This window comes from Condylura cristata, unplaced genomic scaffold, assembly GCF_000260355.1.
Source record: "Condylura cristata isolate star-nosed mole 26May11 unplaced genomic scaffold, ConCri1.0 scaffold00020, whole genome shotgun sequence".
Taxonomy (NCBI): Eukaryota; Metazoa; Chordata; class Mammalia; order Eulipotyphla; family Talpidae; genus Condylura; species Condylura cristata.
Window position 1 is genome coordinate 5,351,718 of NW_004567121.1, and position 11,663 is coordinate 5,363,380.

Below are 11,663 nucleotides of genomic sequence, written 5' to 3' on the forward strand. Positions count from 1 at the left end.
CTCCACCCGCTCCCGCGGCGCCGCTGGGGTTTCCGAATCCCAGCCGCTCCCGCGCACAGTTCCGGAGTGGAGGGAGGAAGTCCTATCCCGGCTGCCAGATCCCCCCCTCCTCTCCCTGCGGGCTAGCGGAGCGCGGCGGCTCTTCTCCCCTCCTCCGCCCCTCCTGGGAGGGAGCTCAGGATCGCGGTGGTCACCCTGCACCTTAGCCTAAGACTTCTGTTCTCACAGCTGCAGGTTTCCCAACCTAGGGCACTTCTCTTTTGGGGAACAGAATGCATGCCAGAAAATCCAGGTGTGTTTGGAATCACGAAACATTTAACAAAAAGACAGTCTCACAAATAAAAAGAATAACATTAAAAATGTTAAACAATACTTCCCCAGTGTTTTTAATGCTTAGCATATGTTTTTAATACTCGCATAAGGGATCCCGAGAACTGCTACAGGGGTGGGTGTTGCTGCAGGGCCCTCAGGCTGCTAACAGAACAAGCTCCCCGCTGACCGGCCCCCTCACCCCTCCAGGGAATGGCTACTAGGGACCTGTGTATGTCCTACGCAAGAATGAAACCAGTCATGTTTGTTCTGAGAGAACCGTATGCTAGGAAATAATGGAGTAAGTGATAGTAAAGAAAACGACAGGAATGCAGAGGGGATTTTGTTTTTTTTGTTTGTTTGTTTTTAAAGATTTATTTATTTGTGCATACAGAACTGGGGTATAGGCCAGAGGCTCAGGGGCGGTGAGAGGCTTCACCAGAGACAGAGTGGGGAACAGAACAGGCAGATCGACGAAGTACACTGCTGAGGGGAGCAGCGGGCGGGTCAGGAGAGGTCTGCCACGCCATGTGGCCACTTCCGGGGCAGGCGGGAATCGAACTCATGCGGAAGCGGCTTTAGATTCTCAGTGCTGTACTTTAACCCGCTGCGCCACCAGGGAGGGCCCTGTTTTTTTTTTTTTTTTTTTTTAATGAGTATTTACTCAAAGATGTAGAACTAGACATGGGTCACAGGCCTTGAACAGGCTGGGGGCCTCTTAGCAAACTCCATAGCAAGGCAGTTAGATCCCACCTTAGCAAGAGGAAATAGAAAAACTCCACCAAAATGTCCCTCCAGTTTTAAAAAAGAGATCGCTGATAAAGCCACACTGTTAATCAGGACAGAACTGAGGAGTAGATTAAACCCCCGCAGGACAGCCAGGAACAGAGTGAAACCTCTTCACTATAATCACACCAAGGAATCTGTTTGCAGAGATCAAGAGAGATCAGCTCAGAAAGCTGGAGCTGACCTGACAGGTGAGAAGCTATCTACAAGCCCAGGGCCAAGGACAGCGAGGGGCCAGGAAAGCCTGTGGTACAGCACTGGCAGACCCCTGCCACCTGCCCAGGATCCTCTGAGTAACAACACTGTGGAAGGAAGTCAGGTATCATCAAGGGGATTTGGACGCACCAGGGCAGAGAGGTCAGGGGTGACAAGAAAATACTCCTTCTGGCATCAGTCTCCGGCACCTCTTCAGACATGCAGCAGGCCCTAGCATGGCCGAGGTGAAAGGGAGGTGGGTCATGTTCTGAAGAACTTCACAGTGGGAGCAGTGGGAATGCACAAAATGAAGTCTGTTCCACAGGGAGGGAATTGAGAAAGCCTCACAGAACAGTGGACGCTTGACTGGCACTTAGACAATGAGTATGTGTTCACTATGAAGAAAAATAAGGGAAGGCGCTAGGAAAGGCACTAGCCCTTGCAACAGTATGGTTAAGGGCCTGCCCTGGAGCAGCATTCCCAGAGCAGCATTCCTCCCTGCTGCTAGTTAGCTGGGTGACCTTGAAGTTAGTAAGATACAAATCTCAGTGAGCCTCCGCCTAGTCAACTATAAAGCTAGATAATCACAGTATCTCCTTTATAGGCACTAACTGGTGTGTAATATATTTAGGTGCTTGGAATACATATAAGCGCTCAGTGAATGTTAGCTGTGACTAGTAAATATGTAAAAATCCCTCGAAACAAAGCAACCTCTGTACACACTAAGTCATAGTTAAACATTACTAAGCTCTTATTATCTGCCAAATATATAAAACATGACAGACACATGGAAGGAGATATCTATGAAAGCAGTTATGAGGGACTGACAACGGGACCAAGAGGTACTACTATGTCCTGTTTCTCCCCACCCCAGAGACTCCTGCCACTGCCTCTCAGGCAAGTCAAATAGAAACCAAAAGACAAGGGATCCCAGAAGATAAAGTCTGCAGAGATCAGTGTACTAGGCACAGGTAAGGTGGTCAAGACTGGAGGAGTGATCTGGAAGGGGAAATACTGAGAGAATGCGCAGCACACGTGGTCCCAGCTTCCCGTTGTCACTCATCTCTGGGTGCCTATGAACCTCTTTTTGGTGTTATGGGTTAGATTGTGCCCCCAAAAATTCATATGGTAAAGTCTTAATCTCAGAACCTCAGTGTATGATCTTTTTGGAAATAGGGCTATGGCAAATGTAACTAGTTGAGTGACACTGATGTCATTAAGATGGGCCCTAACCCAGCATCACTGTATCTTTGTAAAAAGAGAAATTTGGATATAGACACATACAGAGAAAAAACCACGTGCAGACTGGAGTTATGTTGCCACAAACTAAAGGACTACCAGAAGCCAGGAAAGAAACCTGGAAGAAATCCTTCCCTACCACCTTCAGAGGAGGCGACAATGCTGACACCTTGACTTCGAGCTCCCAGCCTTCAGTGTCTATTGTTTAAGTGACATATTTGTGGCACTTTGTTTTGCAGCCCTGGCACACTAATACAGTTGGCTACTTAATGTGCCCACACCTATTCAGTAGCGAGTATCTTGAACAGTTCCAAGTTGGATTCTGTTTCCTGTCAAGACTACAACTGTCTCCAAGAATGATCCGAGGAAATTTAGTTCTTCAATATGACAATCTGAGCTGGAATATCTTGTCAATATGTATTGAAAAGAAGCTGAGAATCATGTATAGGAATGAATATTGGAATTTAGGGGCCTCCCTAAGTTCCTAGGGGTTAAGTCTCAGCAATTCTCACTGCTACGGCTTGAGTTTGATCCTTGGCCAGGGAGCTGACCCACATGGCACAGCAGACCTCTCCTTTCTCATTCGCTGCTCCCCTCAGCAGTGTATTTCAGTAGATCTGCCTGTTCTGCTCCCCACTCTGTCTCTGGTGAATCCTCTCACCCTCTGTACCTCTGACCCACACTCCAGATCTTCTATACATACATACATGCATCTTAAAAGAAAAATGGAATGTAGATGATTAAACCAAGAAGGATGAAATATAAGGTTGCATTCGACAAAACGTATGAATTATGTATCCACTAACTCAAGACTCATTATGAAATGTGTTATGTTCAGCACCAGTGAGTAGCACTAAGGTTTGATTCCTTGGTTTATTGAAATGTAAATTTAACAGTGGCCTATAATCAATGAGATTGATGCTAAAATATCACTTGCATTTTGTAGGTAGAACTAAGAAAAGTATGAAAGCTTAGGAGTTTGGTATGTTTGAGTGGATATTTTATATGCAACCAATTCAGCCAGTACCCTACAGCCACATAATGCCCCTTGCTATCAGCACCCACCCACACAACCTTACCATGCACAATCTTGAGGAATATCATCACACTTTTTTTTAGAGCATCCAGGATACAAAGAAAATCCTAAAACCATTCCAACGGAAGAAACAGACAAAGGATTAGGAATCAGAGAAACATTATACTGCTCAACAATTACACTGGGAACTAGAAGATAGTGGAACAGAATCATCAAAAGTCTGACAGAGAATGGCTACACCAGGAATTCCATACCCAGCCAAACCATGAGTAAGAGTGATTTGATCAAATAAAGACATTTTCAAGTATTTAAAAACTTTACTTGTCAAATATATTTTTTCAGAAAGAACTCACTAAAGAATTTCACGTTCACTGATAACTGTGAAAAGGTATAGGAAGTGAGAGTCAAGAAACCGAGGACTTAACCCAGGAAAGTGTTAAAGGCAAGTCTCCTGACAAGGGTCAAGATGAGCCCCAGTTCACAGGCTGTGTGGTGCAGGTAGCCTGAAGGCAGCAGGAGAGTTAGGAGCTTGCAAAATTCTCTGACTGGAAGGGACAGGCTTGAGAGAACTATAACTCTGAAAGAGAGTTCACAAGAGAATTTGAATACATACAACACTAAGCAAATTTTTTAACATGAGGAAGTATTTAAATATTATGTGATGCCATATTTCATGTAGGTCTGCTTCACCAGAACCACCAAAAGAGAAGTCCACAATGTGGAAGTGGGCTAGCAGCAGTGTTTAGAGAGCTCAAGAATGTGGGCATTTTACAACAGAAAGGGTCAGGCAATTGTCAAAGGTCATCAGACAGTATCTTTCTTTCAGGTCTGAACTTCTGAATCAATTCTTTCTAAGAAACAAAGCAGAGTTGGCAGAAAAGTGAATATAAAGTGGAATTCAGTGTTAGAGACCTGATCTAGAATCTGGAGAGGAAGAGCTGTTCACCCAGATGTCCTCCTCCACTTCTAATCCTAGAGGTGTGTATTTGGGGGTAAATTTCAGTTGCAGATGTCCAAAAAGATGGGAAGCCCACTAAGAGTCAGTGGGCTTTTTATTTTTATTTTTTAAAAGACTTATTTATTTATGCATATAGAACTGGGGTACAGGCCAGAAGTGCAGGGGTGGTGTGAAAATTTACCAGAGACAGAGAGGGGGGCAGAACAGGCAATTAAGGTAGTACACTGCAGAGGGGAGCTGAGGCCTGGTCAGAAGAGTTCTGCTGTGCCATGTGAATCACCTCCAAGGCGGGGATGGAACTAGCACTGAAGCTTGAAGTGGCTGTGGCTGCCTCTAGTTTGCAGTGCTGAGTCCTAACCATTGTGCCACCAGGGAGGGCACCAGTGAGCTTTTTAAAATGAAAACTATTGGGGTTGGAGTACTTAGTTTGGCTCTTTCCAGCAGAGTTAGAGGATGCCCTTGAGCTGGTGGATTTTCCAATATAAAGTCATTAGACTGTACATCATAATGTTTGCCGTCTTCATCTCCTGGCAGTGTACTGAGGAAGAAATCTCTTACTGGCTTGGTGTTATCAGTGATAGTCTTAAGTTCCTGGCCATCATGGAAAACATCACCTTTGAGAAGAGCTGTTCATAAGCCCTTTTATTCAAGCTCATAGACATTCTGGCAATAATTTGAAAGAGGGACAGCTAATGCTTGTCCAAAAGAGTGGATTGCTGGTTAAAGAGAACCAATGCATCTGGCCAAGGTAAAGTATACTCTATTTAATTTGGCTAACTGGATTTTTTATTATTCCTTTAGTGCATTCTACTAACACAGAAGACTGGGACCGATATGCATACATAACTAACAGGGAGGAAACACACACAGCACAGAGAGTTCTCTTAGGTTTCATTTAGACATTCAGCATAATCACTTTGCTTAGTCCCATAGTTCTATGCACCAATTTAACAAATCTGGGAAATTGAAAATTTTCCCTTTTGGATAATTAAGTCTCCAATCAGTTTGGATAAATTTAACCCATTTGGAAAGGAATTTGCAAAAAGAAGACCCATAACATAGAGCTTGCACGTGTGGCAGGTAGGGACCTAGCATTCCCAACCCTCTTTGAGCATCATCTACCCATTTTCTTAAACTCAAACCTCCCATTGTTTGGTGGAGACAGAATTGGAGTACTCACTGGAAAACCTCCTACTCGAAGCAGGGAGCCAAATGTCCCACAAAGACAGAGGGTGGAAACATTACCTCATGAGAGAGGAAGACTGTGGACAATGGCAAGAAGAAAAAAGATGGCACCCAGTAAAGGTATAAACATCCATGAAAGGGAGGAGATTCCTATGCAGAAGCGCTCACCACCACAATTCAGCAGCACTGAGGAGACACCAAGTTCAGTGGGCTTTGTGGAGACCCACTGACCGCAGCCAGAGCCACAGTCGTGCTGGGTGTACTGCGACTGGTCACTCTGGATCCTGCCAGCTATGCCAAGAACTGTCACCCAGGGTGACACCCAAGGTGCCTACCACTGGTCAAGATACAGCCACCAGGCTACACCTTCAGTGTTGTGGCTGTGTGTCAAGGCAGAAGTGTTACAGCTCTCGGTCTTAGCTGTGGTGTTATAGCCCTCATGTTTCAGCAGGAGTGCAACAGTTGTTGCTCTACAGCTCGAGTACTACAGAAGCTCACTTGTTATAACTCACACAATACAGCAAATAGGGTATTTGGAATGGGAGGTGCACAGGACTATGGTGATGGCACATGGGTGAATTGGTGGTGGAAAGTTCATGGGGATTACAACCGAAATGGGAAAAGGCACAAAATGAAGAACGAAGCGAGAGGGTGAAGGAGGCAGTGGGTCAAATTCAACCCTGGTTATGGCTTGCCTGTGTGGTTTCGTTTTATTCTAGGCTATGATCACCCATGCATGCCCCAACATGCTCCTTGGCACCTGGACATACTTGACCCTCAAGAATCTCACTCCTCTGTTTATCTTTTTCCTTTTATTTATCACTAGATATCACAGACTGGCAGCTTAAATAACAGACCCTCCCCCCCACCCACCCACATACAAAGAGTTCTAGAGGTTAGAAGTCTAAGATCAAGGTGCTGGCAGGGCTGTTTCTGGTAAGTCTCCTCTGCTGTAGATGGTCACCTGCCACTGTCCCCTCACTGTGCCTTTTCTCTATGAGTGCTGCCTTGTGGGTATCTCTTCCTCTTCTTCTAATGTCAATCATATCAATCAGGACAGAACCTAGCCACATGTTACTTACATTCTGAAATACTGGGGATTAGGACTTCAAATACATTGGGGGGGGGGGACACAATTCCACTCATAATACATGGTTAAAAACTGGAACACTACGAAATTATACATGTTGAAAAATATATCACCCATCTACACTACTTCCAGTCCCAAATCCACATTATAATGGCATTTTATATGCTTCCCAAGGTAAGTAAGTTCTTTGAAGGCTGAGACCATGTAGTACAGTCATTACAAACAGAAGCCATGGTGCTCTGCCCTCCAGAGAGAGGTGGGAGCCAGATCCTGGAAGCAAACCTTTCTCCCCCACTTTTGCCTCCCCAGAAGGCATGGGGTAGGAGTCTTGCTGACTGCTGAGAACACCTCTGGGTGCAGCTCTGGACAAATCATCCTACAAAGCTCATCATGGAAAGATGAGGGAAAAGACCCAGGAAACAAACAAAAACCAAATTAAGCAGTCTGGAGATTTTCTAGTACATTTTAAACTTAGTGGACAACATACGTTAGGTACTATATTTACATTTTGAAAATTCTTTCAATTTGTCACTGCCGAAACATTTTAAAGTTTTTAAATAATACTTTTTCGAGCTAGAATTCACAAATCACAAAATTCATCTTTTTGAAGTATTCAGCTTAGTGCACAAGGTTATGCAAATATCATCACCACTATCTAATTCTGGAATGTTTTTATTAAACATTCTAAAAGAAAATGGGTTCTCATGTGAGCCATTCCCCATTTTCCTCGCTGCTGACAGCCTCTAATCTGCCTTCTGTGGAGTTGCCTGCTGTGGACATTTCATCTAAATGAATTCATATAATACGTGGCTTTTGTAACTGGCTTCTTTCACTTAGCGTGACATTTTCAAACCTTAGCAAACCTAAGCTACACTGTAGCATCTACCAGTATTTCATTGCTTTTATATGACTGTACCATATTTTGTTTATCAGTTGATGGGCATTTGTGTTATTTCCACTTTTTGGCTATCATGAATAATGCTGCTATGAACCTTCTGGTGCAATTGTTTTCACGGGCCTGTTTTCAGTTCTCTTTATGTATGTAGCTCAGAGTAGAACTGCTGGGTCAAATGGAAACTGTTCACCTTTTTGAGGAACCATAAGGCTGACTTCCATACCGGTTGCATTATTTTATATTTCTAGCAGCAATATCTGAGAATTCCAATTTCTTCCTATTCTTCCCTGTTATTGACTCTTCTCTAGTTGATCTGAAAGTGATAGCTCATTATGGTTTTGGCTTATATTTTCCTAATGGCTAATGATGTTGTACGTCTTTTCAAGTGTTTATTGGTTATTTTGGATATTTTCTTTAGAAAACTATTCAGATCCATTATCCGTTTTTAAATTGGGCCATCCTTCTTATTTACAGTCGATTGGACTGCCCAGACTGCCATTATAAAATACCAGGGACTGGATGACTTAAACAACAGAATTTTACTTTCTTACTTCTAGAGGCTGGAAATCAAATGAAGATGCCAGCACGTTCACAACCTCCTTGGTTTGCATATGGCCACCTTCCACTTTGCCCACAAAGGGCCTTTTCTCTACCCTAGCATCTCTTCCTCTCCTGGGGCCTCTCTGGCAAGGGTTTAAAACAGCACTATGGAGCTCTCCACAGCCACGCTAGCATGAGTTCCATCCCCAGTAGAGCTGTCCTGTCTCACCAGGTGCCCCACTCAGCAATGTATTTTATTTGATCTGCTTGTTCTGCTCCCCACTCTGTCTCTGGTAAATCCTCTCAGCCCCTGTACCTCTGACCTATGCCCCAGTTCTTGTATTCATAACTTTAAAAATCTTTAAAAAAAATAAAAGGATATCTACCATATTGATCCACCTTGGTGATCTCATTTAACCTTACTTACTTTCTAAAGGCCCCAGCTTAGACACAGTCACATTGGGATCAAGGCTTCAAAATATGAATTCTGGGTTAACATGATCCATTCCATCACAAAGTCTCTTATCAGATACATGATTTGTAAAAATTTCTCTTACTGTGACTTTTTTTTTTGATGATGTCCTGTTTGCACAAAGCTTTGAATTTTTATATCCATTATATCTGTATTTTATCTTTTGTTTATTTATTTTGCTTATGTTTTGATGTGCTACAAAAAAAATGCTTAATCCAAATTTTCACCTCTCTGTGCTTCTAAGGATTTTATATTCCAAAATTTATGTTGCTGATCTATTTTGAGGTAATGTTTGTGGATGTTGTGGAGTAGGGCCCCAACTCATTCTTTTGTATGTGCAGATGCCATTTTCCCAGGACTGTTTATTAGAAAGACTATTTTTTTTTAAAGATTTATTTATGCACGCAGAACTGGGGTTCAGGCCAGAGGTGAAGGGGCAGTGAGAGGCTTCACCAGAGACAGAGTGGGGAGCAGAACAGGCAGACTGAAGAAGCACACTGCTGAGGGGAGCAGCAGGCAGGTCAGGAGAGGTCTGCCACGCCATATGGATTCAGGCAGGGATCGAACTCTTGCTGAAGTGGCCTTGGCTTCTCAGTGTTGTGCCTCAACCCGCTGTGCCAACAGGGAGGGCCCTAGAAGGACTATTCTTTTTTTCCATTTAATCATCTTGGAACACTTGTAAACAATCAACTGACTATAATGCAAGAGTTTATTGCTGGACTTTCAAATTTATTCCAATGTTTTTTTTTGTTGTTGTTGTTTGTTTGCTTATTCTTATACCAGTACCATACAGTTTGATTTTACAGCTTTGTAGAAATTTTCATATCAGAAAGTGTGAGTTCTCCAATTTTGCTTTTCTTTTTTTTCTACTCTCTTGAATTTCCATAGGAAGTTGGGGTCAACTTATCATTTCTGCACAAAGGCAGCTAGGGTTTTGATGGGAATTGCACTGAATTAGTAGACCAGGTTGACTATTATTGGCATCTTAATAGTACTAGGTCTTCCAAACCAGGAATGTGAGATTTTTCCACTTATTTGGGTCCTCTCTAATTTCTTTCAATAATGTTTGTCGTTTACAGCACACAAATCGTGCACTGCTGTTATTTAACTTCCTTCTAAATAGTTTATTATTTTAGATTCTATCATAAGTGGAATTTACATAAGCAGTTTCAAATGGAGCTATACTAGTTATCGTTTTAAAAGAAAAGAAGTTTCCCTGATTGAAACTCCCCTACAAAACCTCCCTATTTATTTGTTTTTTATCATTTTGTTCTCATTTTTTCTGTCCTTTTGGCCACTTTTTTTTTTTTTTTGGCCTGAATACACTCACTTTTGACAAGTATAAATAGTCTCTAACCTCTCTAAGGTCAAACAAAGTAAATTGAAGTTTAATAAAGACCAGAGAGCCCAAGTGTTTCTGTGTGCTGAACAGCTGCCTTTTTTCACTAGCATTGTCTAAACTACACCATGCCATAGCCCAAGTACCTTACCTGGAAAAATAAAAAGTTATGAAAAGTCATGAACTTTCCAGGACTTGCATTAATGTTGGGTTGTCCTAGCAAATATTAATGACGTCTGAGTTTGACTTCAGGCATAGTAGAAATTGCTGCCATCCACATAGCCTGTTTTGATGAACTTACAGAGCTCTCTGTTCTGTAATGTATATCCCTTCCCCCATAAAGCTTTCTGCATACAGACCCCCGAGCTCTGGAATTATTTGATTCCTTTTGCTTCAGACATTAGGGCTAAAAGCAGTTCACCCTGGGAGGGTTACTTAGTAAGCCTTCGAAGTCTTTTATGCCTGAGTGTATTTACCCCCAGATCAGATTTCTAGACCATTATCGAGCAGATAAAAGCGCAGGCGTATCTGAGCCAGGCAGGAATGTGCCAGTGCACAGCAGACACTCGTTTTATCTAGAACACAGGGGCTACTCCTGATTGTAAGTCACTTATCAGATTTACACATGTTCAAGTTACCGAGGACAGTGCAAGGCCCTGATTTAAATCATTAGATCCAGGCTCTTCATCCTCCTGTTTCACTGCTCATGAGCATAACTTCTAGCCTGAGCTGAGTTTCCCCACTCTTGCCACTTCTGCCCCTCCCCCCATGGATAGTAAATGCAAAGAAATCATAAGATGACCTCAAATAAAGAGAAACAAAGTTAGACAAACCACAACCTGTGCAAGCTGTCTCCTGATAATCAGTGAGGCCTGATGACTTTAAGAGGCAGAGCTGTGGATTTATTAAAGAATTATGTTGGAATCCTGGTGTGTGATATTATCAACAGAGCCACTTCTTACCCATATTTGAAACTAAAAGTTCACATACTCCCCCCTATAATGTTTTACTATTAGGAAGTAACGTCTAACTATAACTCCATGCCTATCCATCGGTCATTCTTCTGCTATGCTCACCAAAATTTCTCTACCACCACTAAGATAACTTCGGGAAAGGACCTACAAGTTTGTAAGTACATTTGTAGTTTTGATTACTATGAGGCTGAGATTTATCTTCTTTGACAATTATAACAAAAACTTTTTAGTATTGCTAATGGGAAAGATATTTCTTAAGTGAGTTTCTTTGGTTGTTATTTTCGAATTGCATTGACTTGCCAGTCATTTGTAGAACAATTGGGTTGAGTGTGCTTTGTTTAGCTGGATATTTAGCACAGTTGATCCTAATAGCCTCACTGAAGTACCTGACTTGAAAAAACCACAAAATACTCATGCTTGACCCAAAGGATTAAACTTTAGAGATGGTCCGGGGCTTCTGATTCACTGTCCTAACTAACATACCTGTAAGATGAGGGTGGGGCAGTCCTCAGGGTGAAAGGTCAATTCTTCAGGACTCTTGGGAAAAGGAAGGGTCCCAGACACAGGGAGGTGAGCTGGACTGCTTTCTCTCCAGATGTCCCTATGACGAATGGCAACACCTACCAGGAAAAAGATACTCTCCAC